Genomic DNA, 17,959 nt, shown 5'->3' on the forward strand with positions numbered 1-17,959 from the left:
CAGCCCAAAGACTTTCTGGTTGAACGCTGTCCTTGTGTGGGATGGCGGATAGCCCCTGAGAGAAACAGCGAGGAAGAGAGAGAGACAGAAACGCCGTTTCTTTTTTTTCATCCCAGACCAAGGCAGCGACACTGCCACATAACGTGGAGGAAATTAACTCTGAATCTGCCTGGTGAAAGCTATTTGTTTCCAGGTGACACCTACCCAGAGGTCACCCTACATGGTCAGCTTTCAGTTTTGGTGTCTGAAAAAGAAAACACACAAAACACTCGTGCTTTTCTCTGGCACCTAGCAACAGCGCTCAGTGCTGTGAATAAAACCAGCCCGGAGCTCTGCAGGAAGAGTACAGGAGGAGGACAAGCCCTTGGGCTAATTTACAAGGAATGAAAACACTTTCTACACAATGTCCTGACACTGTGGCAGCCATTTTCTCTACACAAAACAAATCCAATATTTGTTGTTCTTTCAGCCAGGCTTTTCCTGCCCTAGAAACAGTTCTGAATTGCTCTTAAGCATCCCCTGTGCTGCTAAATTACTCGTGGCTGCTGAAGCGTCCCCTCCACAGGGACGTTTAAGTGGAGGTCCCTGCTGGGCCCCGACCCGGTGGGCAGGGAGTCGGCCATGCCGTGCGTGAGGTGGCATCCTCATGGGGCCATGTGGCATGCATTTGCCTCCTGAGCCTCCACAGCCGCTCCTGGCGACTGCAAGCCCCAGCCAGCAGAATCCCCTGAGATGCTGCTTTAGCATCCCAGGCAGAGCCATGATTAGGCAGACACGGGGGACCGCTGGCTCTGCCACCAAGTGGACATGGGGCACTGCTGGCTCTGCCACCAGGTGGACACAGACACGGGGCACTGCTGGGTCCGTGGGGCACAGGGAGGCAGCACATCACCTGCCCACCAGGGAGAGGAGCCGACCAGAGGCCCCTGCCAGCTGCATGTCCCTCTCCTTCGAAGTCTCGCAGGATGGGTCCCGGCTGGGCAGGCAGCTCCTGGAGCTCCAGCCACCCCATCCCAGCCCAACTCTCTGTCCCCTGCTCTCCTCTTCTGTCCAGGGTCCCACAGGGACTGAGCAAAGGGTGAGACCATATCTGCAAGGAGGCAGCTGCCTTGCAAAGCCATGAGAGCCTGCCGGAGCATCTGTTCAGACTCAGAGCTGGTGACCCATTGAGAGAGGATCAAAAAAGCCCTTTCCTCATGCACCAGCTGGCAGAGGTCACCGTCTCCACACCAAGCTCAGAGCTGCAGCTTCCACCCATCCAGCCTCAACAGCACCCTCCTGCATCCCCCTGCTGACAGCAGCTCGCAGCTCTTGTGCACAACCCTAAGGAGCCCGGCATTCCCCGTACACCAGCGCTTCTTGGAGAAGGGATTGTCAGTGGCTGAGGGGCCTCGGCTCAGCAAGCTGACATCATGTGCCTGATGTTGCCAAACAAGGATGAGCTGTTGCTAGAACAATCAATTTTTAAATATCTCTCTGCCTGTTACCCTCAGCCCTGCAGTAACTATAGTAACAGTGCTCTGGGCTCCCCCTCTTCAAAGGCGCTGCAGCTGCGCCCAGGGCTGGGGGGGCTCCGGGGGCTGCGGGGGCTGGTGCCGCCTGGGCTCTGCCCTGGGATGCTCTGCAGGTCACCTCAGAGCAGCCCACTCTCCCTGCCCCGGCGGCACCGTCCTGGGCTGCCACCTCCAAACCCTGGCACTGGGACTCTGCAGACACCAGGCAGCTCCAGCCTCTCTGACTCCGGAGGAAGCGTTCCCGCGATGCCAGCGGTCCCCAGCACCCTTGGAACAGGGAATTCCCTGGGAGGGCTGATGAGGCTTTTGGGGCGCCCTACCCCCAACAAGGGGATCGGCATGGTCCTGCAAAGCGTATGTCCTCTGGCGCACGTGGCTTTCGACAATATCTCGGACAGCCTCAGCGCCTGGGCAGAGCCCACGCGTCCCAGTCCATGAGCCCGGGAGGAGCGTGGGCAGGCGGGTGCTGAGCGAGTGCCCCGTCCATCCCCAGCAGCGCCAGCCCCGGCGCTCACACAGAGACCCTGCACGTTACAAAGCAAGAGAGGAGAGTACATCACGCTTCTCTTGTTTGCTGAGCTGAACTCAAGGATCAAGCCGTTGATACCAGGATCAGAAGCACGAGAAGGAAGGAACAGCGATGCGCGTTGCCGGAGTGGCCGATGCTGACCCCTGGGCTCCCCCCCGGCACGCAGAGCGCTGCAGCGGCTGGCGCGGGTGCAGCAGACCTCTCTTTTCCAGCGTGGGTGCAGAGACACGGCTCTCAGGGTGCACCCTCGTCCGTTAACAGCCCTGTTCGGATGGTGATCCCATCCTCAAAGCCTGGTCCGGACCGCAGCCTCCCACCATCTGCACAGCAGGATCACGTCTCCCCGGATGTGTGTAGGGGGGGGACTCTCTCCAGGAACCCCCTGCCCCACTGTAGGAAAGCACATCACACTGCGGTCTAGTTACCTGGCACACATGCGAGAGTACACATCTGAGGGGATGTTTACCTTGTTTCTCGCCCTACCTCCATTCTGCTCAGTAAAAATGCAAATTAAGTGTTGTCATTAAGTTCACTCTTTCTGCAATGCAAATGATTTGTGTGTTCCCTCTGTACCTGCCTGCCTCCCAGATTTAGGAGGTGGAGAACAAGGAGGGAGGTGGGTTGGCTGAATTGCAACCTTAATTGGACTCCTCCCCAGACAACACACACTGTGAATTTTTCAAAATCATATAAAACATGTAATATCAATTATTCAATCATTCTGCTAATCTCAAGGCTTCCAGAAGACCTCTAGCTTTGTATAAAAGCTATACTTGAAGTATCAATTATTGACAGCCTTGTCATCAGAGGATTAACACCCAAGAACATCTCCCTCCTGAATGCAAGCGGAGCATGCGGTGCTCCCCGAGGAGGTGTTACCTCTGCGAATCAAAGTGCTCTTGGAGAGGCTTCATCACTGCATTTCCATCACTGCATTTGATAAATCCTGTACTATTAGATGCATTTATCCTGCTAACAACTTTGCAGTACAATTCCCAGGTTTTTTTCCTGACATTATCGAGGTCCACGTAACCAAGGTACATAAATTTACGAGATTAACACAGAAAGCACATTTGGCAATTGCGTATGCAGACAATTTCTGGCGTGTCCCGTGGGATTAGGGTCACATCTTTTGCACTCAGTGGAAGCTGAGAGGGGGCAGCCCGTGTCGCACATGAGGGTAACCACGTGCTCTGCCAGCTTCTTGTTTCCCCTTCCCCCAGCTCAAAAACGGGCAGTTGCATCCTCCACCCAAGCAGAGCTGGGGTCAAACTTCAACCTTCTCCCATAAACCAGGTTTTATTCCTGCATGACCTTTCCCACACGCTGCTGGGCAACCTGCTCACAAAGGGCAATTCCTCTGGTATTTTCCCAGCTGTTTTCCCAGGCGGGGATGCTCTCCTGGCCCTCTGCCGCTGTCGGGACAGTTTCCCGTGGCGGCAGCCCTGCAGCTGGGCAGGCACCTTCCCTGGCGCAGGGTGCACGGCAGAGAGGGGATACGGCAGATGTTTTGCACTCGTAGTTCTAAAAGCATTTGCTGCAGCTGCTGCAGGCTGCGAAAAGCCAGGAGCCTGCCAGCACCACGCAGAGGGTTTGGATGCCTCCCACAGGCAGGAGGGGCAGAGAGAGTTAATTAAAATGCACTGAGCAAGTGTAAAGTTTTATTACAAGGCACAAAGGTAGGCTGGTTTCTTTCTCCAACAGACACATCTGCATAATCCAGGCTGGGCTCCTGCAGCTGCGCTGCGCTGTGCATGCTGCTGCCACCGATATTGTTTTCATCTATTTTATTGAAAAAACACTACCCAAGGTTTAAGCTGCATAACAAGCCCCGTTGCGCGGTAATGTCTTTGCTTTCTTTCTGCAGACAAATCTAACTGGAAACTCCCAGGTAGTAAGTGACCATCCTGCAGACAGGCATGCCCATCTTCTGCCACTGCCTTTTTCTGCAGAACTGGGAAACCTCGGGAACAGGCACTGTGATGGCAGGAGGGGAATTCCGGCACTGTGATGGCAGGAGGGGAATTCCAGCTCCGTGGCAGGCTGCGGTTATTCCCCATGCTACCAAGCCATGCCAGCACTGTGTCACCAGGAGAAGCGAGGCGCGTAGAACTCTCCTGCACAAGTGACTGGACACTCGTGCCCTAGTGACAAGCACCAATTGCCGCAGGGAAATGAGCTGCACGTGAGTCCCAGATGAGATGGAGCCAAGAAAATATGTCGGCACCAGCAGGCTGAGACCTGCTCCATCCCAGCCAGGCACGGGAGCCAGCGTGCACCTGGGGGCTGTCTGGTCGCCCCATGTGCACTGCCAGGAGGGTGCCTGTCCCTCAGTCCCGGCCAGGGCAGACTGCAGGGGTATTTTCCAGCAGGAAGCAAATGTCAGGTGGGAGGATCAAAGGGCACTGGCACTGGCAAGGAGCAACCCAAGCTCTGGAAGCGTGAGCAGTTTGGGGCAATGCTCAGCCCCAAACTCTGCTCGTGCCCCCACTGCCAAGCAGGGAGGAGAGGACCAGCAGGAGGCAGGACTGTGGATCCCAGTCTGGCAGCACAGGAGATTGCATAAAGGAGGAAGGAGATGGTGCTGCCTCATTAATCATGATGAAGAACAGGCTTAAAGAGAGCCTGGCTTGCAGCATAGTAATTAATGAGCTCTTTAATTTTAGGCTGTAACATCCAAACTACCCCATTAGGCAAAGAGCAGCTCAAAGTGCCCTTCCGTATGATGTCAGGGAGATGCATGGGGAGCTCTGGAGTGCAGAGCACAAGGGGCTTCTCCTCCAGCAACAGAGGTGCGCTGGGCCATGGTCTTAGCATGTCAGAGATTTAACACCCTCCTTATCAGGTCAGCCATTCTGCTGGTCTGGAAGAAGCCAGGGATGCCCCGTGCCTTCCTGTACTGAGCTGCCAGTCCTTCTGCAGGGACTCTCGGAGTCTGTGCCTCGGGGGACTGCGGGCTGGAGGGACCAAGATGGGAGCGCTGGAGCAAGGAGGCAACTGTCGTCTCTGCCTCTAGTCCCAAACAGAGCTCGGTGGCGCCCGCATCGCTCTGAAGGGAGGACGCCCCAGAGGACATGCATACGGCACAGGGGACTGAGCATCTACACGTATGACCTGCACATCGGCTGGTGGCATGGCTGAGCCCAGGAAACCTCCGAAACCTCAGGTGGTGGCAGGGATTGCAGCAGACAGGAGAGCGCCCAGGGTCTGTGCTCCCATTGCGGCTCGTTTCCCCAAGAAAGCATTTGCAAAAATATTTCTGGTTCCCTAGTTGAAACCCAACCCAGCCTGACCTGTTCTGGAGCGTAAATATACTGTATATGTGAACTGGAGATTTGTCCCACATATTTTACTCAAAGACTGTATGTCTTGTCTTTTCTTTTTTTTTTTTAATAATGCCAGTCATAAATGTCACGTGTTGGAGCCCAGATCTCATTATTGTGAGCAGAGAAATGTATGCCATGCAATAAATTCTTTTGTGGGAAATAACCCCAGTGACTAGAGGAATTTATGAATTTATTACTCTTTGTAGGAGCCTTTCCTCCTACGACTTAAGGAGAGATCTATCATCCTACAGGAGACCTTGCAGGATCTCTGTTTGGAAACCTTTATAAGGCTTTATGTCGCATTCGCTGCCTTCACGTCCTAAGGATTCGTTCCACACGAATCACTCGTTGTAAACACGGTGTTCTGAACCCGGGTGTCAGCACTGCCGGGGCCAGCTGTGCCGACACCGCTCCTGCACGGACCTCCTGCCACGGCCATGGCGGGGCGACTCTGTTGTCCACCAAGGCCCTTCCCCCGGCGCTCACAACCACCGCATTTGGGATGGCTGAGAGGTGGCAGGAGCCCTCGGCAGGGCAGAGCCCGCACAGCCCCACCGCTCCGGAGGGAGGATCCGAGCACATAGAGCAGACTTCCCAGGTAAGCGCGGCCCTGTGTGTCCAGGCCCTGCCATGCGGGACTCGTCTGTGATGCTCCCAGAGATTCCATTACGACAAAGCCCAAAAGCAGAGAAAATCCCACTTCTTGCTGCAACGAATCTTTGGCAGGGGCGATGGCCGTGGGAAAGGGTCACGCTGCCTTGTTGCACTGCGAGCTGCGGACCGGCAGACCTGCCACGCTTCACCATCCGTCACCCTCGAGCAGCCTGAGGAGAGGAGCCCAGCTGCAGCTACAGCCATTTCTCAGCGCTCATCAGCTCCGGAGAGAAAACCCCTGGAATAACGCGAGCAGCATCCTCTCTGCCCCCTTCTCCTAAAACCTCCCTGGCCTGCACCCTGCGTCTCCCTGTGCCCTCCGCCACCACACGCCTCTTCGCAGACCTGCTCACCGGAGGAAAGCTGGGCACACTCAGCTTTTCCAGTGCCACATGACGGCATGGGCTGTGCGGACCCGCTGGGCAGAGACCCCCATCCTGAGAAGCGCAGTCCAGATGCTGGAGCCTGGAACCGGACCCCCGTGTGCTGCAAAGCCCCCTGCCCGTGGCGGAGGCTGCCTCTGCCCAGCATGGAGGGGTGCGGAGCTGCCGGCGCCGCACTGCGGAGCTGGGTCCCCGCAGCCCCTCCGGATGCCCAGGGACTGGGCTGTGCAGCTGGGATGGGGCTCAGGCTGCCTCCCTGCGCCCTCTGATGCGGCACTGTCCCAGAAAGACGGGACTCTTGGCAGAGATTACATCATTTTGATCTTCTGGGAAGTCACACGCTTTCTGGGGACACGTGGCTCACCTCCCGCGCAAGGACTGAAGGCACCGATGTTAGCCCCGCGCCCCAACCAGGGCGGGCCTTGGGCAGTCGTGATGTGCGCTAACGAAACTTCGCCCTCGCTCCAGCCTCAGCCCTCATCAGTGCCGCAGCCTCTTCTCCCTCCCAAAGCCGGCGGCTGCAGCATCGCAGGGCAGGACGGAGCTGCCTTCCCAGCCGCGCGAGAGAGAGCGGGCTGAAACCCACGGCACGGGGGGTGCAGGGCTGCGGGCCCCCTTCTGCTGCCCAAGCATTCCACGTTCTGCCGGTTTCGTGGCGACTGGGCGAGCGTGCCGCAGCGGTGGCAAGATGGGGCTGGCAAATGTGGAACATCAGAGGAGTAAATTGCATCGGTTCAGCTCCAGATAGCGCATTAGAGAGATAACTCTCCCAGCAGGACACCGCCTCAGCGCACAGGTATGGGTGCGTGGTCGCTTAATGGCAGAGCCGCTGCAAAATTATGCCTTGTTATCTCATTGTCAATTGTATTTTAATATACGTTCGAAATACTCGGAATGCAAACCTTTTCTGTAAGATTACAAAACGCTCGAGCACTTCTGCAATTTGGATGGCAGGGGATCAATTATTTGGGCATGGTTTTGCATATAATGGCCTGCAACAGATTGTAAAGTTTCTCAGTTAGCGAAGCAATTATGAATACTGAATACAAACTAATGGCTAGAGAGTGGTGGAACGGGGCCATCTGGACTCAGAGACACGCTTCTGGCTACGAGGGGAAGGGGCGAAGGGAGGGGACTCCTTCAGCTGAATGCCGTAAGTACTTGGATTAGTGTGTGATCTTCACGGAGCCTGCTGTAGCAGAAAAGACGTGGTGCAAGCAACAGCGCCCAAGAACGAAAATAAACATAAACATAAACACAAATACAAATGTAAAAACAAGAAAGAGAGAGAAGTGTTGGAAATTGTTCTGCCAAGAAAGAAGTTCAGACTTCACTTCCACGTGATTCCTGTTTATTCCAGAAGACCAGATCACTTCATTCATTTAATGATTCAAAACAGATTATTTTCAAAAATCCTTCAAAGCTTTCACAAACAGACTCCCATCCAGCCAAAACCAAGCTGGCAAAGCTCCTGGGTGTGAGGACAGATTTATTTATCACTTCTCAGCAATGAATATTCGGGTTTATTTTGTTGAAAAGGGAAATAAGTCAGGGGTTTGACCATCCAAAGTGGCAATCACCGCCCTAAAACAACAGAACCGAGAATGATTGCCATGAAGGGCTCCAGAAACTGCCTTATTTACGGCACCTTCCCAACACAAGGTTCAGGTGTGCCGTTCCTGGGCTGTCTCCAGCTGTAGCTGATCGGTCTTGGGATCCCCAGCACATCCAGGCTCTCATCCTGCTCCCCAGCACCGTGCCCAGGGCATCATGCCACCTGCATCCCTCCAGTGGCCCACAGACCCGCCGGTGCGGTGCTTCTCCGCAGTGTTTTACCACCATCACGCCTGCACCCGAGCCCGGCACAGCTGGAAGCATCCCTGCATGAGAGCCCCTGGGACGTCGGAGAGGCCTCGTGGGCAGGGGCACTGCCCCGCTCCGCTCACCGCGACACGGCTTGGAGCTGCAGGTTTGATTTCTCGTGTTTTTCAATCCATTCATAAAAAATGCATGTGGGGTGAAAGGTTTTACACAGCAAACAGGCCCGAGATTTAGGGCTACAAATGTCAGATTTCACAACGCTCCGTCTGTAAAACTGCTCGGATGAAAGTCAGGTCACCAGTAGCATGAACCAGGGGATGGGGCCACAGATTTCCTAGAAGTAAATGAAAATGACATCAGGGGTTATTTTTCTCCTACTTTTAAAAATTAGCCTAGCAGGAACATCAAAGTAATCCATGAGTCTGGTCATTCCTGTAACACGTTGGTATAAATCAAAACCGAAACTGTGGTCGAGTCAGGTAGAAAATCATCTTACAGAGACATCCGACTGAGCTCAGCAAAGGAGAAAAGGCTGACACAACATCTTTAAACATTTTTAATTACCCTGTCAAACTGACAATTATAGAGCTAATTATTAGGAAGACAATACCAGATATACTGAATAGCACATCAACAGTGTTTTTATGTAATTATGCAATTTAATGAATTGAAGGCTACAGTAATGGACTATATCTGGTTAATTAGGGACTCCCTTTCTGCTAATAATGCCATTTATTTTCAATCCACTATATTTGTTTTTTTCTGTAAAATGAGGCATATTTCCACAGATGAAGGATTCTTCACAGCAGTTCATGTGCCCCTGCCGTTATTTATGGATACGCAGATTTTTGCAGGGGGGTGGGTGATGAACTCCAGCTGGCTTCTCTTTCGTTTTCCAACTTTGCCATATTCTCTAGAGGTTAATTCCATCTTGGGGCTGGGCTCCTGCCACTTTGCTGCTCCTCCTGGCATCCTCCTCCCCCGAGAGCCCTGGTCCAAGCCCCCGCTGCAAACCCAGCCCCGTGCCAAGGTGCGGAGGGAGGGACAGACCCTTTCTCAGGCCAGGAGGTCCCCAGCGGCACACGGACGGGTCGAGGCCGCCCATCTGGAGCTCTTGCAGGACGTGTGGGAGGCTGGTGAGGAGATGCCCAGGTGGACCCTGCCCAGCAGCACCCTCCACACCTGCAGCAGCACCCACGCCTCGGTCAGCCCCCCAGTGCCGCTCCTGGAGCCCCTGGGAAATGTGCACAGGTACATGGGGCTAGTCCCCGGCACAAGCCACGGGAAGGAAAATAAATAATTTAAGCATTTTCCCTTGCAGATAAAATTTTGGAGGGTTTCAAGCCTCCTAATTCCTCATTGTTGAGTGAAAATTGTCTGATAAATTATTGATTGTATTTTAAATGTACCCACAGAAACCATTTTAATTCTTTTTTTTCTCTTTTTGGAAATAATTAAGCTGTTTAAATTCTTTAATCACTTGAAAATATTTCCCGTTAATTGATACCTGGAGGGGAGGGGCCCTGCCTGCTTCGGGAGACTCCAAAGGGAGGAACTGGTTGTGGAAAACCTCGCGGCCACACTCCATCACTGGGCCAGACCCTCTTCCCGCAGCATTCCCTAGGTGGGTGCTGCCATGCCAGCCTGTCCCCAAGGAGAAGACGCTCTAAAGAACAGGACCGGTCCCCGTATTTGTACGTGTCAGCTTGTACTCACATCGCCTCCCTCCTTTCACAGGTCCTTATCACCAAGGCCATTCTGAATTATCTTGCATCCCGTTTTCCTCCCCCAAAAGCAGGGCTGTCCGGCACCAGCACAGACCCCCGAGCCCTGTGCTGCGAGTGTGGCAGCAGCGATGGGGAGCAGCTGGTGAAGCCAACCTTTCCACCCCTCCAGAGCCCCTGAGCACGGGCAGGTTGGGGGCGAAGGGCAGAGGAGCCCCATGGAACCAAAGCAGAGTGGCAATGGGTCTCCTCTGCGCTGAAGCAAACCTTCAGCCCCATTGCTGCTGGCTCGGCTCTGCTCCCCCAGCCCCAGTGCAGAGCTCTTCGGTGACCCCCGGCGCAGGAACCAGGTTGCCTCTCTCTGTCACCTGTTCCTCCAGAGCTGGCTGGGAGACGCTGAGCAGAGCCAGCCTGGCTGTTCAGGAGTACAAACGAGAAGCACTGGGAACATTGTTCTTGCCGTAAACGTGAGCTGGGATGTGCAGCCTGCAGACTGTGATAACCCCGGGTAGCCTGCTCCAGTGGGGAGCACAATGCGGCAGTAAAGGAAAATACAAGAGGAAAATATTGCTAAAAAAACCGCTGTAACATTTCAGAAGGAAAAAGGAAAACCGCACTATCTTAGTAAACCTGTCCCTAATCAGAACAGCAACAGTAATGGCAGTGCAGGAGCCCTCCCGAGTCCTAGCTCAGCTCCAGTCAATGATTGTCACCCGGCTGCCCCGTGGGAAGGGGGATTTGTACAGAGAGACGTCCCCAGGCTGGGAGGGGGCCAGGTCACAGCACGTCCCATCAGCCGCTCCTCGTTACCCGGCCACTGATGCTCAGACACTCAGCACCAAGGGCTGGCCCCAGCCAGTTGCACCAGCACATCACAGCATCAACCACTAGCAGAAAACCACGCTTAGGATTAACAAGCAGCCGTACAGAGAGCCACCTCAGGGGACGGGACATGTAATCCTGGACACACATCACGGCAGGATGGAGCCTTGGCTTTAGCATGGAGAGGATACTGTGCACACAGAGCGAGGCAGCCCGTGAAGGCACTAACTGTCCCTGCAGGCTTGTGGCAGAACATGGAATCTGACTGAGAGCACCACTGAGGATGGATGAGCTGTAAAAAATGTCGGCCAGGAAAAGAAAAGAGCGGTGGAGACCAGGACCGGGAAAAAGTGAGGTCTGGAGAAGGTATTCCTTAAGGACAAGAGAAGGTAAATTAGACGCCAAGAATGAAAAAGATGCATCTGGGACAGCAGCTCTTGATGGATAGAAAAGAACTTTAAAATTGCACTCGCCCCATCACTTTTGCAGACAAAATTGTTGAACTGCTACCCCTTGCTCTCCTGCGGATGCACAGCAGCGGGAGCTGCAGGTGACACAATGCCCACAACCCAGGAGCAGCTGGGGCTGGACAGTCTCCTCCTGCCTGTGCACAGAGGAGATGCCTACCATGGCTGAGGGGACCCAAATGGGAACAGAGATACAAGCTAAATTTGGGCAAAATTGTTGCCCACCTTGACTAAGTGGGCAATAGAAAGAAACTCAGTTGAGAGGTTGTGTAAAGCCACTAGCAAAGGGTGTGCTTGGATCCCAGGCACGAAACTGCTCGCTGCAAGGGCACAGCAACCCACCAAAGATGGGTTTGAAGACATGGGTGGTGAAGCTTCTGCTGTCTCCCTGAGTCAGGCGGAGCCACTGTCACCACAGGTGATTGCAGGCACTGCTTCATGTGCTGCCCACCTCCGAGGGGAAAGCTCAGCTCCTGGCTTTTCACCCCTCCTTAAGGCAGAGGTGCAGGGACTGTAATCCTGACAGTCAGCCCACGCGCCATCTGCCAGGCTAAAACAGCCCCGCTCTTTTGCTTTGGTCTCAGTACCTCATTTAACTCTTGTTACGGAAGGGGTTGGCATAGCTAAAACCAGCAGTGTTTCACCCCAGCAGCAGTGGGAAATGTCATACTAATGGATCAGCTTCCTCAGTTTCTGGGGATTTGCTGATCCTTTCGAGGGAGGTACCAGTATGTCGTTAAAGCAGGTCATACTGCTGAGCGGGAAAAGGCGAAGATGCCAAATTAAATTGCCTAGTGGCCAGAAACACAAAGAACTTAAGGAGAATGAAGGAAGAGCCTCTTCTTGCACTAGGCATTGGTGGAACTTGCAGACTGCGCGAGAGCCTTCTGGCCCACAAGGTGGATGCCGGGGCCAGCTCCCCTCCAGGGCCAGGCACCCCAGGGCATGGGGGAGGCAGGCAGTCCTCCCTTCTACAAAGTGCTGCAAGACCTGACAAATGAAAGCACCAAATCCATCTTATCGCATTTGCAGTTTACTGGCATTAATGGCACAAATATTTGGCAGGTGACTTCCTTGCCGAGTTTTACTCGCTTTGCCTAGCGTGCACACCCAAACACACTAAAGGACTCCCCATCTAAGTGAAAGCTGTTGTTAGGAAGGAAGAAATTCAATAATGTACTTGTAAATTAATAAAATCCTGGCAATTGTGAAAACATCCTGGGCTTTTGCTGGCCTGGAGATTTATTCAGTCCTGCTGGCTTCCCAGCTGAGGCAGAAAAAATCATAAACCTGCCAAGAGAAATGCCTCTGCAAAATGTTCCAGGCTCAGCTATAACATTCCTCTACCTGCTGGCACAGCAGCCAAGGTGCCCCAAAAAGGCCAAGAGCTGAATTTGCAAACCCCGTCCCCTTTGTCCTTGCCAGCGGCTGCTCAGTGGCATTGACACTGACAAGAGTTGACCATTCTGCCGTTTGGATTTGGTTCGGGGGGATCTTCCAAAGCTTCATTCTTTCTAGGAATAGAATAAGCCTCAAACTGTGTTACGTGCCCATCAAAATCAGCACGGTCCACCAGGGAGTGCTGGGAAAGCTGTTAGAGGGATCTGGGCTGTGCACCAGCTCCTGTTTGCAGCCAGTCCAGGTTCCTTGCTGTGCTGGTTCACCACTCGCTCAGGCATCAGAAGCTTTTGTCAAGCACTTCCAGGACACACCAACCTCGCCCCCAAGCTGCCATTTGGCTCCTGGTTTCACTTCAGGTTGCATCTTTAGATGCCCAGACAGCTGTGTGAGCTGGGACTGGTGGCAGTATCCCACTTCCCTACCATCAGCCCTGCATCGGAAACGAGGGAACTGTGGAGACTTGGCCAAACAAAGCTTCTTCTCTGAGCTGCCCCATCCCAAGCTGTGTACAAGAACCCTTCATAAGTTCACGGAGAATCAAAGCATTTTATCTTTGAAGACACGTCGGCATGAAAGTCAGACCATGAGGAGGGTAATGGTACTGGGCACCCGCGCCACTGCGGTGCACCCTTGTCTCCATGGCTATGGGATCCAGAAGCAAAAGCTGCACCCAGCCGCCTCTTGGAAGACTGCCGGCAGCGATCGCAGCTTCGAGCTGCCCCGAGAAGTGCCTCTGTGGTGTTGCAATGGGAACAGCACAGGGATAAGCAACGTTAAGAGCAGGGGACATGGGGCAGGGAGACCAGACTCGCCCCCGCAGCACTGGGAGCTCAGGGCGAGGGCAGGTGGGGAAGGGGACGGCCGTGCTCCGCGAGAGCACAGCAGCAGCAGGAGCGGCTGTCTGAAGTGACATCCGCGTTCCTGCTCCTGCCTGTTAAACAGGCCAGACACAGCTCTCTTGCCCTCGCTCCCCCAGCGCTGCTTTGAGACAGCAGAACATTTTGCTGCTGCAGTACGAGTCAAACGCACTAACTGCAACCCTCCGGGGAGTCTCCGAGCACTGTACCAACCTCTGCCGCTTCCCCAAGGGTCAGCAGCTGATCCAACATCTTTCTGACTGCCTGTCAATGCTGCAGAATTCACAGCGTTTTCCTTGGGTTTATAAACGCTCCAGAGCCCCCGAGCCCCGGCACAGGAGATCCATGTTCTCTATGAATAGCATCATTACAGGATGGACCGCAGTCGAGATGACAGGGCCGCTGGTGGGATCTCTGCCGTGCAGACTTGCAGCCCAGATCCCGATGGACAGCGAGGACCCTGCTGTGCCCCCCCACGCGGGGCTGGCTCTGCAGACTCCCCGCTTCGATGAAACACACAGCCCTGCCCCTGCAAAGCCAAACACATCCACCAGCACAAATTCAAACTGTCCAGCTTTGGTGGCAAGAAAGATCAATCCGTAAGTGGCAGCACAGACCTCTAGCACAGGACGCTTCGCCTTTACAGGTGCAGGAATGGGGCTCCATCTGGGAGGGGCTGAGCAGGGGGAGGATGACACCAGGGCTGCACTCAGACTTTGCCAAATATTTAATAGACAAACGATCCAGAACCAGCACTTCTTCTGAGGAGCAGCAGCATTTCATTTTCATTGGGGAATGCTCAGCTAGCTGATTTTATGACAGTATGTCTTTTATATATATATATAAAATTCGTGAGTGAATTTAGAGCTTGTGAAACCAAAGGAGTAATAGCACCGGCAAGAGCAAGGGATAAGGTGGAAAGATAAGCCAGCGTCCTGTGGCCATGAGGCAGCACAGCACCGTGTGCGAGACCTCCTGTACCACGCTGAGGAAAGCAGCTGCCCGGCTCTTCCAGCTCTCCCGACCAGACACCAGTCATTCCCTGCTACTCAAGCGCTCAGTCCCTCAGGAGGAAAATCTCCACCTGTCTCAGCGTGATACTCATGAAAGTAGAAATTGCTTGCGCCAGTCCTTGTGTGGTGCAAGTGATACCAAGGAAGCTTCATGCAGCTCTGCGTGCCAGAGATTCATACCGGCTGTCTCCGGAGTGATTTCCTGAAATGTCCCAAGAGGCAACAAAAGAGAAAGGAGTAACTCGTTTCATTTGCCTCCAAGCTAGGCATAAGAAGAACTGAGCTTCCCCTTCTCCTGCACCGCAGAGTACCTTCCCTGCTGTGGTCTCTGTCTTCCCACTGCTCCTCACTTCCAGGGGGTCCATTTCCGGGGAGCCTTGGGAAGCACCTCAGGCACACCACCCCTTCCCACAGCACGGCTCCCTACCTCCAACTCTGTCCTCAGCCTCCACTGTTCTTGGATACATTCGCGCAGCCTGCAAAACTGCCCAGGCTTTTTGTAACATCTCACTATCTGTATAACCAGTAATGACCATCGTGATGCAACGGGTACTTTCTTCTGCAGGACGAAAATGCGCTGCCTCAGCCCTGGGCCCCCACTCCTCTTGCTTTGCTCAGCTTCTCTCCTGCTTTCTTCCACTGCCTTATCAGCTGCCCTGACACTCGGTCTTCATCTCTCTTCATCTCCCTTTCAAGAAATGACACAGGCAGATTTTTTTTTCCAGTCATTTACACATTTTGGCTACTTACAGTCTAAGATTTTCTGGATGATAATGAAGGAATCATCAGGAGGGACATCCCCATCACTTTGCTCAGTTGACTGCCTCTTGCATCTGCTGGGCTTTTGAATGGGTGCACTCGAAGAACCAGCTGGACTTTCCCTTCTAGCTCTTTCTGCTGCAGACCCTCCTGGGCAGCTGCTTCCTCTTGCCCCTCCTGCTCCAGCAGGTTTTTGGCAGGAGGTCAGACTGGATAAGCAGAGCTGTCCCCTCTGGTCTGGAACCTGTGAAATGCCAGGTTTTGCATCCGAGCTCTGTATCCATCTAGTGATCAACCATCCATTAGCTAGCGGTACAGGCTGAGTGGGACCGCACAGAGCCCATGGGGGAAGGCAAGGGGCCAGCAGCGCTGTGAGCTGTGAGGGCAGGAGAGACGGTCATGGCACAGCAAGGCAGAAACCGCTCAGGCACAAAGGCAGCACCAGTCTACAACAAACATCCATTTTTCTTCTGATGCCACCATCCCATCATCCCTGGAGCACAGCCCCCTGATGCCAGAAAGAGACTGGTGTGCTGGAGCGCACTCACAGAAGGGACGAGGGGGCATCCTGCTGTTGAGGAGCTGACAAAATAAAAGCCGATCCCCCTGCAAGCCGAGGGGAGGTCGAAAGCAGGGATATACTATAGATTTCAGCGAAGCAGTCCTGGTACTAAGGAACTGCCCCAGAGCCCCCAGGGCCAGGGCGAGAGCTGAGAGGCATGGCCAGAGCAGAGAGCACAGCACTGGCCCATAGAGCTGATCCACTGGTAGGGCACAGCCCAGTCCTGGCCGCTTCCAGCACTGGCTCCTCTTGGCCAACACTGCTCAGCAGCCGGTGCCACCCAGCCGATATCCATGGAGGCAGCCGTTACCCCGCAGATCCCACCCGGCTCTCAGCCCACCGAAGGGGCCTGGCTGCCCCATCCTTGCCTGCTGACCATGGGATCAGCTCCTTCCCACCCCAGCACAAAGGTCAAACCCAAGATTTTTCTGATGACCGGTTTGGAGAGGGGGGGTGGGTGCTGCAGGGCAACAGGAGACTTCTGCTTTCTTGCTTTCAAATGTTTTTGCAGAGCTCCATCTAGGGGGTGATGTTGCTGGACAAGGCTGCAGAGCAAGACAGGTACCAGTAAACAAGTAAATGGCTCCTTCCCCTGGCCCGAGGCCTCTTGTCACACACTTACGGTGCTAATTAAAAAGGGAGGGAACAGCCCATAAATTTTACAGTTTATTCTAACTTCCGTTCCAGCTGGTTTTAAAAGAGCTGATGAAGGTAAGTGCATCTGTGCAGATCACTGGTGCATCACAGACAGAGAGCCGGAGTGCTTAATTAAATGTTATTCTAGGAATAAAATTTAGCCCTCATCGGATGAGACTGAATATTAAAGTATCAATTTCCTGAAGGAGACCGGCTGTAATCAGAGGCTCCTGCTATGGGAAAGCAAAAATAATCCCAGCTACTGACACCAACATCCCTCTGACAATGGCGGAAAAAAGGGACCATGGCACAGAGACGCGCACAGCGCTGCAAAGGACAGAGCTGCCCCGCGGAGGCGGCAGCTCCTCGCCAGGTCCCTGCGCTCGTGGCACCAGCACTCGTGGCTGCTGCCAGCGGCAGGGAGCCCAAGTCCTGCAGGAAATGGTGGCTCCAAAAGCGTTCCTCCTTCTGGCAGCACCGACCAGTCCCCCAGCACAGCATGGGGGGCTCCCGGGTACTGGTTTTCAGGTGATCGTACAATTTCAGGCAGTTCTGAGGCACCTCATGGGCGCGGGGAATTTCTGCCTAGCCGGTGCTGAAGGAAGGAGGGATCCATCCCTCATCTGCAGACCCGCCAGCCTGTGTCAGGCAGAAACGCTGGGTCCACAAGCTGGTACCTGTATGCAGACATGAAATAACGCGTACCCTCACTCTGCTCTCCGCACCCACCCAGCCACCCCCAGCTTCTCCCACGGCCTTTCCAGCAGCGGCTGGCAGCTGGTGCTCCTTTCTGCTGGCACTCGAGGCACTGCTCCCTCCAGCTCCCCGCTGCTGCTCTCCCCTACTGAACTGGCGTCCCCGACCGACCCTTCCGAGAGCTGAGGAGTGAGAGCAGCGCAGGCTGCTATAAGCAAATCGGGCATCTCCCACAGCTAACCAGACGCTGTTCCGGGGAAAGATCCCAGCGTCTGAGCTGCAGCAACAAACAGCAGTTCAGGTAGCTGAAGATCCATCCCCCTGGGGAGGGGATACTACAGCTCTACCCACATCTTGCATGTATTTTTATTTCCAAGTGAATCGTGGTGTCTCATTTTATGGCGTCAGCCCCGGGATGAAAGAATAGCGTTAAACTTCACAAATCCTCTAATATTGCTGTGCCTGCAGTTGGAGGCCTTCACATATGCAGATATTACTTCTCCTTTGCTCAGAGGTCTCTTTCTAATTTAATACTTCCCCAATATTGCAAAAGTCATAACATGGGCTTCTCCAGAGGAACAAAGCTTAGCTCCTAGGAAAAGGCAGTCTGTCACTACAGATGATGCTCCGCAATTCCATCACATTCCCACATCAGGACAGCAGGATGCTGACACCTTCGCACCTGGGCCAGGGAGTCAGTGCCTGGACCAGCCCCAAAAGAAGCCACAAAGAGCATGGGGCAAAGGCTCTGCCTACAGGTGCTTCCCCTCCTCCCATGGTTCCCATCCTCTCCCC

Source organism: Larus michahellis, chromosome 8 (assembly GCF_964199755.1).
Source record: "Larus michahellis chromosome 8, bLarMic1.1, whole genome shotgun sequence".
In the NCBI taxonomy this organism is placed as follows: Eukaryota; Metazoa; Chordata; class Aves; order Charadriiformes; family Laridae; genus Larus; species Larus michahellis.